Raw genomic sequence first — 21,305 nt, forward strand, 5'->3', positions numbered from 1 at the left:
GTTGTTGTTGTTGTTGCTGCTGTCATTTGTTGTTGTTGTTGTTGTTGTTGTTGCTGCCATTTGTTGTTGTTGCTGTCATTTGTTGTTGTTGTTGTTGTTGCTGCTGTCATTTGTTGTTGTTGTTGCTGTCATTTGTTGTTGTTGCTGTCATTTGTTGTTGTTGCTGTCATTTGTTGTTGTTGCTGTCATTTGTTGTTGTTGTTGTTGTTGTTGTTGCTGTCATTTGTTGTTGTTGTTGCTGTCATTTGTTGTTGTTGTTGCTGTCATTTGTTGTTGTTGCTGTCATTTGTTGTTGTTGCTGTCATTTGTTGTTGTTGCTGTCATTTGTTGTTGTTGTTGTTGTTGCTGCTGTCATTTGTTGTTGTTGTTGCTGTCATTTGTTGTTGTTGCTGTCATTTGTTGTTGTTGTTGCTGTCATTTGTTGTTGTTGTTGCTGTCATTTGTTTTTGTTGTTGTTGTTGTTGTTGTTGCTGTCATTTGTTGTTGTTGCTGTCATTTGTTGTTGTTGTTGTTGTTGTTGTTGCTGTCATTTGTTTTTGTTGTTGCTGTCATTTGTTGTTGTTGTTGCTGTCATTTGTTGTTGTTGTTGCTGTCATTTGTTGTTGTTGTTGTTGTTGCTGTCATTTGTTGTTGTTGTTGCTGTCATTTGTTGTTGTTGTTGTTGTTGTTGCTGTCATTTGTTGTTGTTGTTGCTGTCATTTGTTGTCGTCGTTGTTGTCATTTGTTGTTGTTGTTGTTGTTGCTGTCATTTGTTGTTGTTGTTGTTGCTGTCATTTGTTGTTGTTGTTGTTGTCATTTGTTGTTGTTGTTGTTGTCATTTGTTGTTGTCGTTGTTGTTGCTGCCATTTGTTGTCGTTGTTGTCATTTGTTGTTGTTGTTGTTGTTGCTGTCATTTGTTGTTGTTGCTGTCATTTGTTGTTGTTGTTGTTGTTGTTGTTGTTGTTGCTGTCATTTGTTGTTGTTGTTGTTGTTGTTGTTGTCGTCGTTGTTGATTTGTTGTTGTTGTTGTTGCTGTCATTTGTTGTTGTTGTTGTTGCTGTCATTTGTTGTTGTTGTTGTTGTTCAGTTGCCACTGAGTATCCACAGACGCATAATTATGCCGTTTCACTCAGTTCAGGACTGAATCTACGGTGATTTTACTTGGACAGGATGCATTAGCCAGCCTCACGACCAGTCGGTCAGTGTAGGCGGCGCATGCATGACATCTTCCCGTGACAGCACTGACTTGATTTAGATGTGACACCCTCACATTCAGTTGAGCGGCCTCACTGACTTCAAACACTGTACATAAGGAAGACGTGGAACTTGCGAAGAAAATGCGAAAAAGTGTTTGTGGGTTATCGTCCCTAGTCACATGCTGGCGGCGAAAACAAAATGGCGGATCGCGTAGGTACCGATCGTGTGCGAGGTGGTGGTAAATTGTGCTCGGCTTTTTGTTGCAAGAACGCCCGTTACAAACAGAGCTGCTTCGGGAAAACTTTCCACAAGTTCCCTACAGAAGAAAAAAGGTGGGTTGTGCAGTGATTATTTCATCAGGTTTACCTTCTTCAGAATGAGAATGGCAATGGCTCGAGTCAACTCACTCAGTAGACTACAGCGTCAGCGAGTACTTACGACTGTGAGTGTGAGACAGCAGTCAGTACCATACAAAACAACAGTTTACACTTGATGACAAACCCGTGGGCATATTTGCCGAAACCTTTATTAAACCTTGCTTACGGGAAAACTACAGTACAAAGGTACATCACTCATCCGTTTTGCGTTCAGGCAGAGCGTTAGATTTAGACTGAAGATCTGATTTAGCTTTTTTTGCCTTTCCTTTTTGCTTAGTTTAACAATAACATTGTTGTTTTTATTGTCAAACTAGGTGCAGAATATGGATGCAATTCACAAGGCGAGAGGACTTTGAAAAGCTGCAGCCAGCTGATGTTCAAGGTCTCAAGCTTTGTACTGATCACTTTGAGGCCAACCAGTAAAACAATCCTGCAGAGAGGATCACTTGTGTGGAATGCTGTCCCAACATTGTTTGCAGTGCCCAATCCACCACCGAAGGTTATTTATTTATTGGTTTTAGGTTTTTGCAAACCAAAGAAGCACACTATTAAATGCAGGTTGAGTAATGACAAGTTTGAGGCTGATGTAAGAATTGAAAACAACAGCATTGTTCCCATCAAATAATGCCTGTTTGCATTTAGCGCAAAAAAATGATAAGGCCAACAAAAAAAAGTTACTTATTTTGGATCGACGTCTTGATTATGATGATAAGATGAACTTATTTTGCAAAAAAACAGCCCCAAATGGCAAAAAAGGTATACGGTCGGCGTCAACAACAAAAAAGTTGTATGTTTCTGGTCACCTGACCCTACCTATGTTTTCCCGACGACCCTAGACTTTTTTTTTTGCATTTTCAAAAATAAAAGGGGTATTCGAAAATCAATTGTTTTCCTGTTTTTCAACAAAATAGTTAAAAAGATGGTTTAAAAAAAAAAGTTTAGAAAAAAAATCTCCACCTTTAGTCATGTTAGGTCACAAAAAAGTCTGTTTAAGGTAACATAGGCCCCCCAAAAATAGCGTCGGTAGGTCGGCTTTTTAGTTTTGTATTTTAGCCATCTGAATATTTTTATTTTATTTTTTAATGCCCCCAAAAAGTCTAGGGCCGGTGGGAAAAAAAATAGGGTCGGTCCGGATACCGTAAACAGATTATTTTTTGTTTTGCCTTACCAGAAACATACACTTTTTTGTGTGGCCTAAGACCAATGCCATGAAATTGGGAGAAATGTTTCATTGTGACTGGGTGTTGGTTGTGAGTTTGTCAGTTAAAGAGCTGTGCAATTTGCAGGTTGCTAGTGGGAGGAAGCCACCATCACAAAGGGTAGCTACAAATGAAGCCAGCACCGACCTGTCGCCTGATGCACAAATTGTTCAACCAGGTAAGAGATTTTTAACCATGAAGAACACCCTGACATCAAAAAATGTTTAAACCCATCCATTACATAGTTGATAATTGCTGTATAGGGTGACGGGCGCTGTGGCGGGGTGGTAAGACGTCGGTCTATTAACTCGGAAGGTCGAGGGTTCGAATCCCGGTCGCGGCCGCCTGGTGGGTTAAGTGTGGAGATGTTTCCGATCTCCCAGGTCAACTTATGTGCAGACCTGCTAGTGACTTATCCCCCTTCATGTGTACACGCAAGCACAAGACCAAGTACGCACGAAAAAGATCCTGTAATCCATGTCAGAGTTCGGTGGGTTTTAGAAACACAAAAATACCCCGCATGCTTCCTCCGAAAGCGGCGTATGGCTGCCTAAATGGCGGAGTAAAAACGGTCATACACATAAAATTCCACTTGTGCAAATAAATGAGTGCACGTGGGAGTTTCAGCCCACGAACGCAGAAGAAGAAGAAGCTGTATAGGGCGGATGCATGGATGGATGAAATTGTACCTGTAGTTCCCACACGTAAAGATGGGAAACATATCCTGTTAGAGGCATGGTGTAACAAGAAACAATTAAGTGGCTCTATTAGTATTCCCACCCCCCCCCCCCCCCCCCCCCCCTTTCCCCGTCGCGATATAAGCTTGGTGGTTGAAAACGACGTTAAACACCAAATAAATAAAGAAAGAAAGAGGCATGGTGTGTGAGGAGTTTACCTGGTACTGTTGTCCTAATCAATCAATCAATCAATCAATATAAAGCTTATATAGCGCGTATTCCGTGGGTACAGTTCTAATGGCCTCACCCATTCAGTACCAAACAAGGTCAATTCCATCATTGTTCCACATCGTATCCATAGTTGCTAATACACTTCATTTCTGGCCTGCCCTCCTACGCTATTGTTTATTTTCATTTTGTGATTGAATTACACATGTTTTAATTTCTTCCAGGTTGTAACTTGTTATGGTTATGTTATTTTATGTGTGTTTTGTGTGTGTGTTTTCTTTTTTAGATGACATTCAGGCGATCCTGGAGGACATAGGATGTAAAGCATCAAAGTCGTCATCCTCCCCATCCCCTCGTGAAGCGGAACTTCGGCAGAAGGTCAACAAACTGAGGAGCAAGGTTTTCCGATTAGAAAAGAAAACGATGGAACCCCGTGTAAAACGAGCGAGTAAATTAGCCAAGCCTCCCAAGAAAGACTTTGTAATAGAACAGTTATCTCATATATTATCAGGTGAGGCGAGCTATTTTGCCATTTATGCCTGTTACATATTTACCGGTTATCTGCTGCTGTGTCCAATCCTGGCAGAGACGGAACGCATGTTACCAAGGAGCCGAAGGAGAGTTGAGATGAGAGAATGTGATTAACAATTGCCAACTCTCTCCGTACAAAGAGGGTCCAAAATTGTATCAAAATATAGATCGTAGGGAATTCAAAATAAAAAAAAGACAAAAGACAAAACATGTACTTCGGCTCATAGAGCCTTCTTTAATTTTTGACTCAAAAGTCCATGCTCCGAGAGACTCCTTTTTTTTAATTTTGAATTGCCTACCATCTATATTTTTATACATTTTCAAAAAGATTCATTCAACAGTCACCTTCCGTTATTCTTGAACTTGGCTATCCCAGCCTTACCTCAACATTCGATATTCCTGTGATATTTTTGACGTAAAATCAATTTTTACTGTAAAACACTTCGGCAAGAGGATTGGTCCAAGCAAACAAATAATAAACTTGTAAGATTTTTCCTGATATTTCCGATCAATTGCCTATGGTTTTATTTAGCTAAAAGATTCAAACGTCACACCTATGACTCATGGCTATTTTTAAGGGGAGAGTAGCATCCCTGGTGTGTTGTTTTTGATGTACCTTTTGGTCTGTTTACAGTAACATAGGCACACAAAAAGAGGGTCGGTAGGTCGGCTTTTCTTAATTTTTTTTTTATAACCATCTTTTTAAATTATTTTGCAAAAAAAACAGGAACAAAATTGATTTTTTTTTTTTTTTTCTCCAAATGCCAAAAAAAAGGTCTAGGGTTGGCGGGGAAAAATAGGGTTGGTCGGGATACCGTAAACAGACTATTTTGCTTTGTTTTGCCTAAGCAATGACTAACAAACTTTCTTTAGGGTCTGACATTGTATATACTATACAATTTTTGGGGTATTAACTAAATACATGTATACAGTTTTTGATTCCTTTTATACTTTTTCACAAATTAGCCCCCCCCCCCCCCTTTTTTTTTTTAGTCTGCCCTGGGGGCGGGAGGTCTCCTAATTTCGGTTTCTAGGGTCATCTTATGCTTCCCCATGAGCTGAGAACTTAATTTAAAATGGGCCACGATTTTTTTATTTGTATTTTGTAATTGTGCCTTTGTCCAGTCACATGATTTCACTTTGTACTTAAAAACTTGGCACTGTCATCATTTATTGCTATTTATTGTTCAGTTGTTCAGTATTTATTGCTATTGGGCATCAGTTGTTCAGTTGCCCTCTTTTGAATGAGCCATGCATGCATTATGGATGTGTTTAGCGAATTGGGATACCTCAAGCAATGTAAAAGAAGAAACAATGTGAAGCAAACATATAGCACCAAATAAAATAACCGAATCAGAATGGAAACTTCTTCAGTGTATGTGTGTGTGTGTGTGTGTGTGTGTGTGTGTGTGTGTGTGTGTGTGTGTGTTTGCTGTTTTAAATACCGAAAATGTGAAAATAAAGCAAGTCACAACATGAGAAAGATCGACTGTACTAGTCATAACAAAGCAAGAGACAGCCTGATCAGCATGCAGCAAAGGGGAATAACTCATATTTAGCCATTCTCATTTCTAAGCATGCCCAATGAGGAAGTTATCCTTCTTCCCATTGTAGTTTCTTTGATGACTTCAAGGAGGTCTTGACAAAGGGCGTTCTACTGCCATTGCTTAGAAAAAAAAAGAAGAAAAAAAAGCCATGCCAAACCTTCCCTCCACTCCCCCCACCCCCCTCCGACTTCGACTGCAGTGAACCGGGCGATTAGGCGACTGAAAGGGTCGAGGTCGTGAACACTGGAGTCATGGCACTGAACTGGTTAGCCCGATACAGAGAGAGAGAGAGAGAGAGAGAGAGAGAGAGAGAGAGAGAGAGAGAGAGAGAGAGAGAGAGAGAGAGAGAGAGAGAGACAGAGAGAGAGAGAGAGAGAGGAGGTAGGGAGGGAGGGAGGGAGGGAGAGAGAGAGAGAGAGAGAGAGAGAGAGAGAGAGAGAGAGAGAGAGAACGAACGAACGAACGAACGAACGAACGAACGAACGAACTTTATTACTCAAGGATGGAGATTTTAGGCTCACGCCTAGTCTTACAATCTGTCCCTGCTAAACTAAGACATAAAAATTAAGTAGAAGTGCAGTGCCTGGCACTGCATACCCCAAGCGAAGGAGCCATCATTGAGAGAGAGAGAGAGAGAGAGAGAGAGAGAGGAGAGAGAGAGAGAGAGAGAGAGAGAGAGAGAGAGAGAGAGGTTCCACACCTAGAAATCTTGTCAGTTGTTGTGGTTGTTGTTGTGGCTGTTGTGTTTGTTGTTGTTGTTGTTTTGATGACAATACTGTCCTTTTTTGTGTGTAATGTTCTTGTTGTTGTTTTGTTGTTATTGTTTCATACTTGTTTACTCTATCTCTCTCTCTCTCTCTCTCTCTCTCTCTCTCTCTCTCTCTCTCTCTCTCTCTCTCTCTGTTTATGATGATATCTTTCCTCGGAAAATGCAGTGCTTTGGATGGTAAATGCATATATGTTTGGCAGAGAGAGAGAGAGAGAGAGAGAGAGAGAGAGAGAGAGAGAGAGAGAGAGAGAGAGAGAGAGAGAGAGAGAGAGAGAGAGAGAGAGAGCGATTACAAGCAAATGACGAAGTCTCGTCCAACATCTCGTGCTACGAGATATGATGTACACCTAGATTACCTGATTACAAGTAAATAACGAAGTCTCGTCCAACATCTCGTGCTACCAGATTTCATGTATACCAAGATTACCTGATTACAAGCAAATGACGAAGTCTCGTCCAACATCTCGTGCTACGAGATTTGATGTACACCTAGATTACCTGATTACAAGTAAATAACGAAGTCTCGTCCAACATCTCGATATCTTCAGTAAGGGACAACGGACCTTTTCACAAATGTTCATAAAAATCGGTTGAGAAATGGAAAATAACGGTTTTTAATGGATTTTTGTTGTTGGTGGTTGTGGTGGTGGTGTCGTTGTAGTTGTTGTTGTTGTTGTTCTTGTTAGTGGTGGTGGTGGTGGTGTTGTTTTTTTTTGTTGGTGGTGGTGGAGGTGTTGTTGTTGTTGTTGTTGTTGTTGTTGTACACACACACACACACATGTACATCATTTGGTTGAAATCAACTCTAGTGTGGGACCAACCTAGCTTCGCTCGCTTCGCTCGCTTCGCTTTCGTCGTCCATCATATCAACCAACTCACCAGGATTGCAAGTAATTCACGGTGTCTCTTACAACATCTCGTTGTTGGTAGTTGTGGTGGTTGTGGTGGTGGTGTCGTTGTAGTTGTTGTTGTTGTTGTTGTTGTTAGTGGTGGTGGTGGTAGTGTTGTTGTTTTTTTTGTTGTTGGTGGTGGAGGTGTTGTTGTTGTTGTTGTTGTTGTTGTTGTCGTTGTCGTCGTCCATCATATCAACCAACTCACCAGGATTGCAAGTAATTCACGGTGTCTCTTACAACATCTCGTGCTACCACCAGATTTGATGTACACAAAGACTTTAGCTTGGAAATGGAATCCTCAAGTTTGACGTCATGGAAGATGAGGGCCCCAAAGGGGGGGTATCATCACGATCACGGGAAGGGAAATTTTAGCTTTCACGATCACAGTTACCTTGATTTTTGTTTTCACGATCACGAACACCAGTGGCAAATCACGGTCACGGTAAAAGTTGCATGTACAGAAAGCACGTGTCAAAGCAAACACAACCACACAGTATTCGCTCCTCTGGATCTATTGTTTATTCAACACAAAGTGAGAACTGTTGCACTTTATTATTATTATTTTTTGAATTCTCTTTCATACACACATAGAAATACATATCATGATTTGTAATCAGTAACAAGAATGTTGTTTTCATTGTTTTCTCTCTCTCTCTCTCTCTCTCTCTCTCTCTCTCTCTCTCTCTCTCTCTCTCTCTCTCTCTCTCTCTCTCTCTCTCTCTCTCCACTCATACACATTCAACTCCCACACCCTTACTCACAAAGATGAATATACATATACTTGCACAATTTCACATTTCCAGAGCTAAATCTTGTAAACCCATTTTCTCAAAAACTATTGCGTGGATTGAAATCAAAGTACATATATGGGTTCTTTATTTTCAACTTTGCCATTCAATTTGAGGTACACCATCGTTTGGTTTCATGGCTTTGAAACACAAACAGGAATGCTACAGGCCAAAAATGGTTTTACCTGAAAGAAGCGCGCAGTGCCAGTGGCGAAGCCACAAGCCTGAGCCTGTGAAGCAGGCGAGCCAACTAGGGGGGTCCGGGGGCATGCACCCCCGGAATATTTTTCAAAAAAACGGTTAAAATCTGTGCAATCTGGTGCATTCTGGGCATCATTTTCAGGGCTGTAATAGTGTTGTGATCTTGTTAAAAATCCCATTTTAGCCTCCCCCCACCACCATTCAACACACCTTCAAACTGATGAAAACAACATTACTGTGCGCTGGCTTCATTGAGACCGGCGCCCGGTCGCGTTGCGCGATATTCACACGGATCGTTTTTGCGGAAATTTTTTGACTTCACCGGAATAAATTTGACTTTACCGGATTTTGAAAACGGCGGGTTTATCGGATTTCCGGCAATTACCGGAAAAGTAGCATGCCTGACAAAATCCCCAACGAACATGACTTTGATCGTCTTTGAGTTTGACATGACTCATGAGGATCAAGTGACCCAAACTGGCACGTCTCCCCGCCATTGTTTCTGAATTTAACCCATTGTTGATATTAAAGTTTACAGGCGCTAAAATAAATCCAAGCTTAATGCAAAGAAGCGACAATTACTAGAATTAGAATATATGCCAAGCGTGTCCACGTCCGTTGCTGGGATGAAAAACACATTTCTAGTTTCGGTTTTGGCTACACGCAGACTCTCGATATCGAGCCAGTCGAGGTCACACTGAGCGAGTGACAGCCGGACGTGGCAATGTCGACAATGTCAATGATCTCACTCAAACTCAAAGATCTTGAACAAATTTCAAGATCTTTGCCTACATTCAAAACAGTCATAGAGCAACATAGATCAACATACCATTACCTTGATATTTCGTCTTCGGAAAGACCGACCCGTAGCCTGACCTTTCCACCAAGGAAGGCATTCTCGCCGCCTGCTTTGGTCTGGCTTGAATCCACAAAATGTAACGGTACCGCTGCACGCCATTTTTGATCTTCGAATTCGAATTTGACTGAATACACTCAAAACTTTTGCACGAAGCCCTTCCATTGGATGAAGTTTGACAGACTTTTGCAATTTGCCTTCTGATTGGATCTCTTTTTTTGTGAATGTGTTGTTGCTTCCCTTCAGTCGGGATTGGCTCCTTGACGAATAGAGGATCATAGAGTGATACAGCTGTGAAAAATGTAAGTTGAAAATAAAATGCTTTGCAATAATGCCCATCACGATCACGAAAACAAATGACGATCACGTTCACGAGACTTGATTTTTTTGTCATCACGGATCACGGGCAAAGTCCCATCACGATCACAGAAATGGAAATTTCGGCAATCACGGTCACAGAAAGGTCAAAAAACGCCAATCACGATCACGATTTTAAACCCTTTGGGGCCCTCGAAGATGTCATAACATTTTGAATTCAGCTCCTTGTGTTGAAGAGAATGATGTCATGAGTTTGACGTCATGAGTTTTGATTGTCTTCTTGACCTGGGTTTGACCTCCTTCTTTGTTATGACTTAGAAATTGGAAGCGCTTGTAACTGCCGTTGTCGATGTCGGATCAAAACGATTTATGTCTTAAAACCTTCCTGGGATCAATAACATTGCCTGTGCCAATTTGTGTTGTAGTCGAGTCAAAACTGTGAAAGTTTTAGGGGTTCTAACACACACACACACATCATTTGGTTGAAATCAACTCTAGTGTGGGACCAACCTAGCTTCGCTTGCTTCGCTCGCTTCGCTTGGATAAAGACAATAAAAGGACAATTGTCAATCTCAATCATACAGTATTACTAATTACAACATTACCTATACGAATACATAATGCATGATAGAACATTGAAATGTACATGTATGTCAATATAATACAAAGGAAAAGAAAAGTCGACTCGCACACACACGCGCGCCGCATGCCTGCAATCACGTTCGCACTCAATACAACACACACAAGAGAGAGAGAGAGAGAGAGAGAGAGAGAGAGAGAGAGAGAGAGAGAGAGACACACACACACACACACACACTGAGAGGGGCACAGAGAGAGAAAGAGAGAGAGAGAGAGAGAGAGAGAGAGAGAGAGAGAGAGAGAGAGGCATAGACAGACACTGAGAGGGGCAGAGAGAGAGAGAGAGAGAGAGAGAGAGAGAGAAGAAAAACTCCGTCTCAGACAGAGGATGGCTGCGGTGGCTGAGCCACGGTCACACGCGGCGTGAAGATGCCGGACCCTGTCAAGGAGTGGGCCGCCATCGACCCAACATTTTGCAGCAGACAGGCATGCCCCCCCCCCCCCCCCCCCTTACCGCCACGAGTTCTGTGACCAGTGCCGATTCCTCATCTATGTCACAATGGATATCTCTGTCACAATATAAGACTCATAGCTAGGCACCTTACGTCGATTTTTTGACCGGATCATGGGGACAGATCTGACAAAAGTGTGACATTTTTTCCTAGCTATCTTCATCCAAAATACTTTCAATTTTTGCTAGGCCCCACGTGCACAGGTCATACTGACAGCATGTACGGGGCAAAATGCCATTTTTGAGGTTTCGCACTCCGAGAATAAGGAAAATCGCCGTTAGATGGAAATGATGAAATAGTAAGTGGCAAGTTGGAACTCTCAAAACTGAGTGACATAATCTGCCTAGCTGGTGGTAGATTTATGATGCACAATGGTTATTGTGAAAGGGTCTGGTGGTGCTGTTGGACTCACTGAAAACCCGTCAGCATTTCGAAAGTGGATGCTTGCAGGACCGGAACAAGCAAGAATGCTGAAGGAGTTTGAAGCAAGTCTCTCTGAGGGATCTGAGATGCACTATCACCATGAGGAAGGTCTATCAACTCAACAGAGCTTCAGAGGGCAAGTTTTGAGCCTTGCCAAGACTATCAGTGATATGGGCAATCCCTTCATGAATGACACTGCAGAACTGTTGATGCTGGATACTTGTGATGTGATGAATGAATCAGTGACCAACACTGTCCGTACAGTGGAAACAACTTGGAAAGAGCCAGTATGATGAGTACCACCAGTCAGTTTTGGTAGACTGCACTCGATCAATTCATGACCCCATCAAGAAAAACTCCCTTCCACTCTTCAAGTGTCCAACACCAAAGGAAAAATCGAAACAAGCTGGCAAAATAGCAACTTTGAAGGCTGATGTCAGCCTTTTTTCACAGCTGTACATTGTGGCTCAAAACAGGGAAACGGATGTGGCTACCTTTTTCCAGCACGAAAATAACCCATCTCTTTCAGACAGAGGAAAACTGCGCCTGGGCAAAAAGTCAGACTTGCTGAAGTGCCTGATACACGCACCTGATACAGACACTCCGGGTTCACTTGAGACACAAGACCTTGATGATGACACTGATCATCTGGCAGCTTGTCTTCAGCATGTGGCAGAGGCAGACAGCTCAGTTGGAGAATTGGATGTTGTAGAGCTCGATGCAGGTCTACTTTCTTCCATTGAGCAGACACCAGCATCAGAGCAGCTTGACCCCCCGAGTACTTTCGACACAAAGATTCTGGATGGCACTGCCGTTTTACACTTCCTCCCGACTGCTGGAATCTCAACGTTTGAAGATTATGCCAATGATGTTTTCCTTCCATACATCAGACACCAATTGCCGGGGAGGTGCTGACAGAGTGGATGTGGTGTGGGACACATATCACAGCAGCAGTATTAAAGAGAGTGCACGAGAGAAGAGAGGTAACGGAATCAGGAGAAAAGTTGCTGGTCAAAACAAGATCCCTGGAAAATGGTAAGAGTTTCTCAAGGACTCAGACAACAAACAAAAACTCTTTGCCTTCCTGTCAGAGAAAGTTGCCACAGCTCAGTTCCCCGATGGAAAAGTAGTTGTCATTACATCAGGCCAGAATGTTCTCATCAGAGGAATGGATCACAGCATGCCAGACAATGATCATGAGGAAGCAGACACAAAGATACTGCTGCATCTGCAAAATGCACTGCAGACTGGGTCCTGTGCTTGCTTAGTTCGCACTGTGGACACTGACGTCATCGTCATCATCATTGGAAAGTTCCGTAAGCTTCAAGCAATGTGTCCAGCGGCAGAGATTTGGATTGCTTTCGTAACAGGAAAGAATTTCACGTACTTTCACATCAATGCCATTGCTCTAGCCTTTGGAGAGGAAACGTCTACAGCCCTCCCCAGTTTCCTCAGCTTCACCGGTTGCGACACGGTCTCTGCCTTTTTTGGCAAAGGAAAACTGTCTGCATGGGCTGCATGGAAATGTTATCCTGCAGCAACAGAGGCCTTTAGGTTCATTGCAGAGAATCCTTTCGTTGCCATGGAGTTGAACAGCCACCCCTTCAAATTGCTGGAACGCTTCACAGTTGTCCTGTATGACAAAACCAGCCAGCTGAGCTCTGTTGATGAGGCCCGCAGAGAGCTGTTTTGCCACAGAGACAAGATGATGATGGAAGCCCTCCCTCCCACACAGGGAGCATTATTACAGCATTCAAACCGTGCTGTCTACCAGGCAAGCATTTGGACCACTGCTGACCAGGCCCAGCCAGAAGCACCATCTCCAGAGGGATGCGGCTGGACTCTGGATAGGGACAGCAAGGCTTGGCTCCCTTTTTGGACGACACTGCCAATAGCATTTGAAGCTTGCAGACAACTAGTCAAATGTGCATGCAAGGGTGCAAGAGGATGTGGCACCACATGTGGTTGCAGGAAAGCTGGATGGCAATGCACAAGACGGTGCAAGTGCAGCTGTGACAAATAGATCAATGGATATCCACATACTCGTACCAGCTGCGGTTGCCGATGTACATGCCAGAATTGCTTTAAAGACGTTTTCCTAACTGTTGAAAACTTTAAGGGGCTGAATAAGCAGTTATAAACACTAATATTTCTGAAACAAATTAATGTTTAATTGTCATGTTCACTGATACTATGGAAGCAAGTTACGTACAATGTCGCGACATGATTTTTGGGGAGTATTTTTGAGTTTTGTCAAACCATAAACAAATATCTCGCAAAAATATGAATGTTTATTGATTAAAAAATTATTTTAAATGTATCCTTTTCTGATTTTATTCATTGAATTGATCATATTGCCTTTACATTTTTAAAACATCTTGCTTAGACATGACTATGCAGTATTTTCCTTTATTAATGCTATGGAAAAATTGATGGCGTCACATGACTGGGCTTCATTGGCCAAATTTGATGGGGCCTAGCAAAAAATTAATAAGTAGGGTCTACAGAATTGCCTCACAAAGTTTGACACTTTTGTCAAGTCGGTCCCCATCATATCGCTAAGCTGCCTGGCTATCAGTGTTAAACAAAAGAAAAAGGATTTTAAAAGGTCTTGGGTGGCCGAGTGGTAACGCACTTGTGCTCGGAAGCGAGAGGTTGCGAGTTCGACCCTGGGTCAGGGCGTTAGCAATTTTCTCCCCCCTTTCCTAACCTAGGTGGTGGGTTCAAGTGCTAGTCTTTCGGATGAGACGAAAAACCGAGGTCCCTTCGTGTACACTACATTGGGGTGTGCACGTTAAAGATCCCACGATTGACAAAAGGGTCTTTCCTGGCAAAATTGTATAGGCATAGATAAAAATGTCCACCAAAATACCCGTGTGACTTGGAATAATAGGCCGTGAAAAGTAGGATATGCGCCGAAATGGCTGCGATCTGCTGGCCGATGTGAATGCGTGATGTATTGTGTAAAAAAAAAATTCCATCTCACACGGCATGAATAAATCCCTGCGCCTTGAATATGTGCGCGATATAAATTGCATAAAATAAAAATAAAAATAAAAAAATAAATCCCTGCGCTTAGAACTGTACCCACGGAATACGCGCGATATAAGCCTCATATTGATTGATTGATTGATTGAAAAGGTAGCCACAGACACAGAAGAAGCTTTCAAAACACGACCACATAGAACCCAAGCAAGCCCAATGCAGTTCGGTTGAAACAATGTTGTATTTGTTCATCCATTTGTGCTGTCGGTTTTGGCGTGATGATAATTAGTTTTAACGTCCTCTTAGAACCAATTGGCCTATCTTGGGACAGGTAGAGTTAATATGCTTTATGTGGGGACAAGACACTGGACAAACATGCAAACAGAGAACACATATGATCGTGTTATATATCTGGAAGTCTGTTGTTGCGATATTTCAAAATGGGGATGGAAGTAAAGATTGTGTACGCGGAATATGGTTGGACTAGAGCGGTTTTGTAGGCTTATTGGCTTTTTATTTATGTAGAATATTTTTATATTTATGGCTGAATAAGTAAATACATACATTTTGGCGTGTATTTACACACCAATGAGTAAAGATCAGGCAGTTACGGATGGACAGACCTCAAAAATGAATTCGCACGCACACTGAAGATTAGTGAAGGACCTCTCCCTTCCCGGCGACCACGCGCCGCCTGGATCCTCGCGCTCCTTAGTCAGGATCACCGGTCTTCATCGGATCGATCACGCCTGGCGCGATAGCTGCAAAACTATGGAAAGCCGTTTGGCTCATAACCATTACACGTGTAATAAAACATAAATACACGCGTAATAAATGATTAATACACGTGTATTTATTTCTTATTGCACGTGTAATTTATCTTTTTTCTTATGCTATGGAATAGCATAATGATTAAATACACGTGTAATAAATATTTCATACTCGTGTAAGAAATGATTAAAAACACGTGTAATTAACATTTCATGCGCGTGTAAGAAATGTTTAAATACACGTGTAATTATTTATTACACGTGTATTTAATCATTTCTTACACGTGTATGAATTATTTATTACACGTGTATGAATCAATCATTACGCGCGTATTAATTATTTAGTACGCGCGTATGAATCATTTCTTACGCGCGTATGAATTATTTATTACGCGCGTATGAATTATTTATTACGCGCGTATGAATTATTTATTACGCGCGTATTTAATCATTTCTTACACGTGTATGAACAATGTTTTACACGTGTATTTCATCATTTCTTACACGTGTAAGACATGATTAAATACACGTGTAATACATTTTTCATACACGTGTAAGAAATGAATAAATACGCGTGTAATAAATATTTCATACAAGCCGGTTAAAAATGCAGGAGTCACGTGGTTAAGCGACTTAAAAACTCGGACTGGGAATCCACATGAAAAACACTCTATGCGTCTTCATCGCCTCGCTTTGCACGCTTACAGCTCAAGATGGCGGAAGCGGCAAACGTCAATGTCACTTTAGAAGGTTTGCAACAAATTGATGCAATGGTTCACCTTTCGGCGGGTCTGATCCAAAAAAATCCCCTCTAGCGGCGTCGCCATTTTGAGAGATCAATCGCGCGCGAACCGGAAGTAGAATAGACGAGAGTTGTTGCTTTGCAAGTCGTATATTTTCCGATTCAAGTTTTAATTTATTACAGGTGTATCTAATGATTAAAATACACGTGTATTTAAATCTTTTCCTACACGTGTATTTAATCATTTCTTACACGCGTATAAACTATTTCCTGCACGTGTATTTAATCATTTCTTACACGTGCATGAAATATTTATTACACGTGTATTTAATCATTTCTTACACGCGCATGAAATATTTATTACACGTGTATTTAATCATTTCTTACACGTGTGTGAATTATTTATTACACGTGTATGAATCAATCATTACGCGCGTATTAATTATTTAGTACGCGCGTATGAATCATTTCTTACGCGCGTATGAATTATTTATTACGCGCGTATGAATTATTTATTACGCGCGTATAGGTTATGAGCCAAACGGCTTTCCATACAAAACATGATACACTCTCCGACACAGTGCACGTTATCTTTTCTACGCCCGCAGCTGCAGTCACTGATTCAGATGCACAACTTTTGTCACAAGTCAGTCCTCAAAAGTACGGACAACCTGAATTGAGTATAATTGGGCCATATGTTCATTACATTTAGTCAAGTTTTGACTAAATGTTTTAACATAGAGGGGGAATCGAGACGAGGGTCGTGGTGATACAATACAATACAATACAATAATCTTTATTCATCTCTAAAAGAGAAATTACAAGCTTGACTGTGTGTCTGTAAAATCAATCAATTAATCAATCATGTATGTGTGTGTGTGTGTGTGTGTGTGTGTGTGTGTGTGTGTGTGTGTGTGTGTGTGTGTGTGTGTGTGTGTGTGTGTGTCTGTCTGTGTCTGTGCGTGTGTGTGTGTAGAGCGATTCAGAGTAAACTACTGGACCGATCTTTATGAAATTTTACATGAGAGTTCCTGGGTATGATATCCCCAGACATTTTTTCTTTTTTTCGATAAATGTCTTTTATGACGTCATATCCGGCTTTTTGTAAAAGTTGAGGCGGCACTGTCACACCTTCATTTTTCAATCAAATTGATTGAAATTTTGGCCAAGCAATCTTCGACGAAGGCCGGACTTCGGTATTGCATTTCAGCATGGAGGCTTAACAATTAATTAATGACTTTGGTCATTAAAAATCTAAAAATTGTAATTAAAATAATTTTTTTATAAAATGATCCAAAATTACTTTTATTTTATTCTTTATCATGTTTTGATTCCCAAAACATATAAATATGTTATATTCGGATTATAAACAAGCTCTGAAAATTAAAAGTATAAAAACTATGATTAAAATTAAATTTCCGAAATCGTTTTAAAAACAATTTCATCTTATTCCTTGTCGGTTCCTGATTCCAAAAACATATAGATATGATATGTTTGGATTAAAAACACGCTCAGAAAGTTAAAACGAAGAGAGGTGTACAGTAAAGCGTGCTATGCAGCACAGTGAAACCGCTACCGCGCTAAACAGGCTCGTCACTTTCACTGCCTTTTGCACTAGCGGCGGACTACGGTCTTTGTGAAAAAATACAGTGCGTTCAGTTTCATTCTGTGAGTTCCACAGCTTGACTAAATGTAGTAATTTCGCCTTACGCGACTTGTTTTTAAATTGAAGTTGTACAGTTTTCTTTAAATGGGGGTGTACAGTTGTCTTTAAATGGGGGTGTACAGTTGTCTTTAAATGCGGGAGTACAGTTGTCTTTAAAAGGGGGAGTACAGTTGACTTTAAATGGGGGAGTACAGTTGTTTTTAAATGGGGGAGCACAGTTGTCTTTAAAAGGGGGAGTACAGTTGTCTTTAAATGGGGGAGTACAGTTGTCTTTAAAAGGGGGAGTACAGTTGTCTTTAAATGGGGGAGTACAGTTGTCTTTAAAAGGGGGAGTACAGTTGTCTTTAAAGGGGGAGTACAGTTGTCTTTAAATGGGGGAGTACAGTTGTCTTTAAAAGGGATAGTACAGTTGTCTTTAAATGGGGGAGTACAGTTGTCTTTAAAAGGGGGAGTACAGTTGTCTTTAAATGGGGGGGAGTACAGTTGTCTTTAAAAGGGGGAGTACAGTTGTCTTTAAAAGGGGGAGTACAGTTGTCTTTAAATGGGGGTGCACAGTTGTCTTTAAATGGGGGAGTACAGTTGTCTTTAAAAGGGGGAGTACAGTTGTCTTTAAATGGGGGAGTACAGTTGACTTTAAATGGGGGAGTGCAGTTGTCTTTAAAAGGGGGAGTACAGTTGACTTTAAAAGGGGGAGTACAGTTGTCTTTAAATGGGGGAGTACAGTTGTCTTTAAATGGGGGAGTACAGTTGTCTTTAAATGGGGATGTACAGTTTTCTTTAAATGATTGTGCACAGTTTTGTTTGAATGGGCGTGTACAGTTTTCTTTAAACTGGGTGTGTGCAGTTTTCTTTAAACCGGCTGTGTACAGTTTTCCTGAAATGGGTGTATTTATTCTTCTTTAAATGGGTGTGTATAATTTTCTTTAAATGGGGTTGCTGTCTGTCGTTTTGTCCGCGCTAAGATTTTACGTGTATGACCGTTTTTCCCCCGCCATTTAAGGCAGCTATATAAGTCAATTTCGGTGGAGGTATATGTATATCGTATAAAAACTCATGTCCAATATAGGCACTTAAGCCCTAACGGACAATAAGCCCCTTAAAAAAAATTTTTTTTTCGTTCGGTATGTGTCCAAGTGGAAGGCGGGTGTTATTACCGGATGTCCTCTCCGATGCACTGTCTGCCTTGGAAGCCCTTGCAGGAAACAAACTTCCTCGTCTGATGGAGAAACTCCAGGAGCTTGCCAAGACTCGACGAGTAGTCCTGCATTGGGTTCCAGCACACTGCGGAATTCCAGGCAATGAAACAGCTGATGAGCTCGCCAAACTCGGAGCCAGGGAGGAACAACCAGACAACCCAGTCAGCTTCGCTGAAAAGAAAACCCTCGTGAAGGCAGCAATGCGACCACAATCCACGAGAGACGCATATCATCTCCTAGAACGATGGCAGCAAGTAGTGATCATGCGACTACGAACTGGTCACTGTCGCCTCAACGCCCACATGTTCAGGAAGCTGAAGCTGACCCCATCACCAACCTGTCCCTGTGGTCTGGAAGACCAGACTCCAGAACATGTCTTAATGACATGCCCCCAACTCAAACCGATCAGAGACAAAGTGTGGCCAGCATCAGTCCCTCTCCGCACCAAACTCTATGGGAGGAGACAAGACCTGGAAGCCACGACGTCATTCGTCTCGCAGACTAAACTGATGGTGTGACGGCGAACGCAAGAAGAAGAAGAAGATTACCGGATGTCGTACAAGCCTGGACACAATCAATGTGTAGTGGTTTACGGAACCAGGGACCGATGCAAGGCGTTTCCATGGTACGGGAGACATCTTTAAATGTAAAAAGATGGTTTGCACGGTACGGGAGACATATTTAAATGTAAAAAGATGGTTTGCATGGTACGGGAGACATCATTAAATGTAAAAAGATAGTTTGCATGGTACGGGAGACATCTTTAAATGTAAAAAGAAGGTTTGCATGGTACGGGAGACATCTTTAAATGTAAAAAGATGGTTTGCATGGTACGGGAGACATCTTTAAATGTAAAAAGATGGTTTCCATGGTACGGGAGACATCTTTAAATGTAAAAAGATGGTTTACATGGTACGGGAGACATCTTTAAATGTAAAAAGATGGTTTACGTGGTATGGGAGACATCTTTAAATGTAAAAAGATGGTTTACATGGTACGGGAGACTTTCTTTTTTTCTTTATTTGCTGTTTAACGTCGTTTTCAACCATTCAAGGTTATATCGCGACGGGGGAAGGGCCGGGGGGAGATGGGATAGGGGAAAGGGGGGAGATGGGATAGAGCCACTTGTCAATTGTTTCTTGTTCACAAAAGCACCAATCAAAAAAATTGCTCCAGGGGCTTGCAACGCAGCACAATATATGACCCCACTGGGAGAATGCAAGCTTCCAGCACAAAGGACGTAACACCTCTTACACACCGCTTGACCAAAATCTTTACAAACATTGACCATATTCTATACAAGAAACACTTAACAAGGGCAAAAGGAGAAACAGAACCCGTCAGTCGCCTCTTACGACATGCTGGTTAGCATCGGGTAAATTCTTTCTCGTCCCAACCAATATGGGACTCCCCCAAACCCGCGGGGGGTACGGGAGACATCTTTAAATGTAAAAAGATGGTTTACATGGTACGGGAGACATCTTTAAATGTAAAAAGATGGTTTACATGGTACGGGAGACATCTTTAAATGTAAAAAGATGGTTTACATGGTACGGGAGACATCTTTAAATGTAAAAAGATGGTTTACATGGTATGGGAGACATCTTTAAATGTAAAAAGATGGTTTACATGGTACGGGAGACATCTTTAAATGTAAAAAGATGGTTTACATGGTATGGGAGACATCTTTAAATGTAAAAAGATGGTTTACATGGTACGGGAGACATCTTTAAATGTAAAAAGATGGTTTACATGGTACGGGAGACATCTTTAAATGTAAAAAGATGGTTTACATGGTACGGGAGACATCTTTAAATGTAAAAAGATGGTTTCCATGGTACGGGAGACATCTTTAAATGTAAAAAGATGGTTTCCATGGTACGGGAGACATCTTTAAATGTAAAAAGATGGTTTACATGGTACGGGAGACATCTTTAAATGTAAAAAGATGGTTTACATGGTACGGGAGACATCTTTAAATGTAAAAAGATGGTTTACATGGCGGTTTTCGCGGGAAGGAAGGTAGGCTAATGTTATAAGACACCGGAACGGGTGATGATCCTGGACCCGAGTGTCATTCTAATTAATCGTTGTTGCATTTCCATGGAAGTTTTGCGTTTAATGACATGACAGCATCGCCTGAAAGGAATGACTGCATGAAGTGACGGACATTGCGATTTGAGTGTCAGGGTGCCGCTGTGGGCTAGTTTCAGAATCAGCGTGTTATCGATTGGTTTCGCCTCCCGTGTCTCCGTCTGAAGACAAACACGTTAAGGGGCAGGGGGGGGGGGGGGGGGGGGAGACAGAGACGGGAGAGACTTCTGACCTTGAAAACGGCGAGACTGAGACACGGTGAGAGACAGAGACGAGAAAGACTCAGTCTGAATTTGAAAACGGCAAGACTTAGACACGGCGAGAGTCAGAGACTTCTCAGTGAATTTGAAAACGGCGAGACTGAGACACGGGGAGAGACAGAGACGGGAGAGACAGAGACCGGAGAGGCAGATACGGGAGATGGCTGAGATCACTGACACAGGGACAGTCAAAGACTGCCAAACGTCAGTCTGAGACTCGGTACTGATCTTGAAAATGGCGAGACTGAGACGGACACAGTCGGACAGTCAAAGACTGCCAAACGTCTGAGACTCGGTACTGATCTTGAAAATGGCGAGACTGAGACATAGTGAGAAACAGAGGCGGGAGACAGTTATAAGGGATACCTTAGGTCCTTCCCGTCCAAACAGTCGTGTTCATTGGGCTTTAACATCATGGGATGAAAGGATCCATGAACGCAATGACTTAGGCTACCAATAGAGAATACTACATGGCTTGCTGTGTCGTACCAGATTTACACGAGTTGTTTTTTTAAATA

At 41.8% G+C, this 21,305-nt stretch overlaps 1 long non-coding RNA gene across 1 annotated transcript; it reads left to right on the top strand.

Moving 5' to 3' along the window:
• Positions 1 to 1,277: 1,277 nt before the first annotated feature.
• On the top strand, positions 1,278 to 5,803 carry LOC138946918 (uncharacterized). The gene is made up of 3 exons (XR_011449471.1): positions 1,278 to 2,052; positions 2,840 to 2,930; positions 3,944 to 5,803. It is a non-coding gene; the product is annotated as an uncharacterized lncRNA (long non-coding RNA).
• Positions 5,804 to 21,305: the final 15,502 nt, after the last annotated feature.

The sequence above is a fragment of the Littorina saxatilis genome, linkage group LG14, assembly GCF_037325665.1.
Source record: "Littorina saxatilis isolate snail1 linkage group LG14, US_GU_Lsax_2.0, whole genome shotgun sequence".
Taxonomy (NCBI): Eukaryota; Metazoa; Mollusca; class Gastropoda; order Littorinimorpha; family Littorinidae; genus Littorina; species Littorina saxatilis.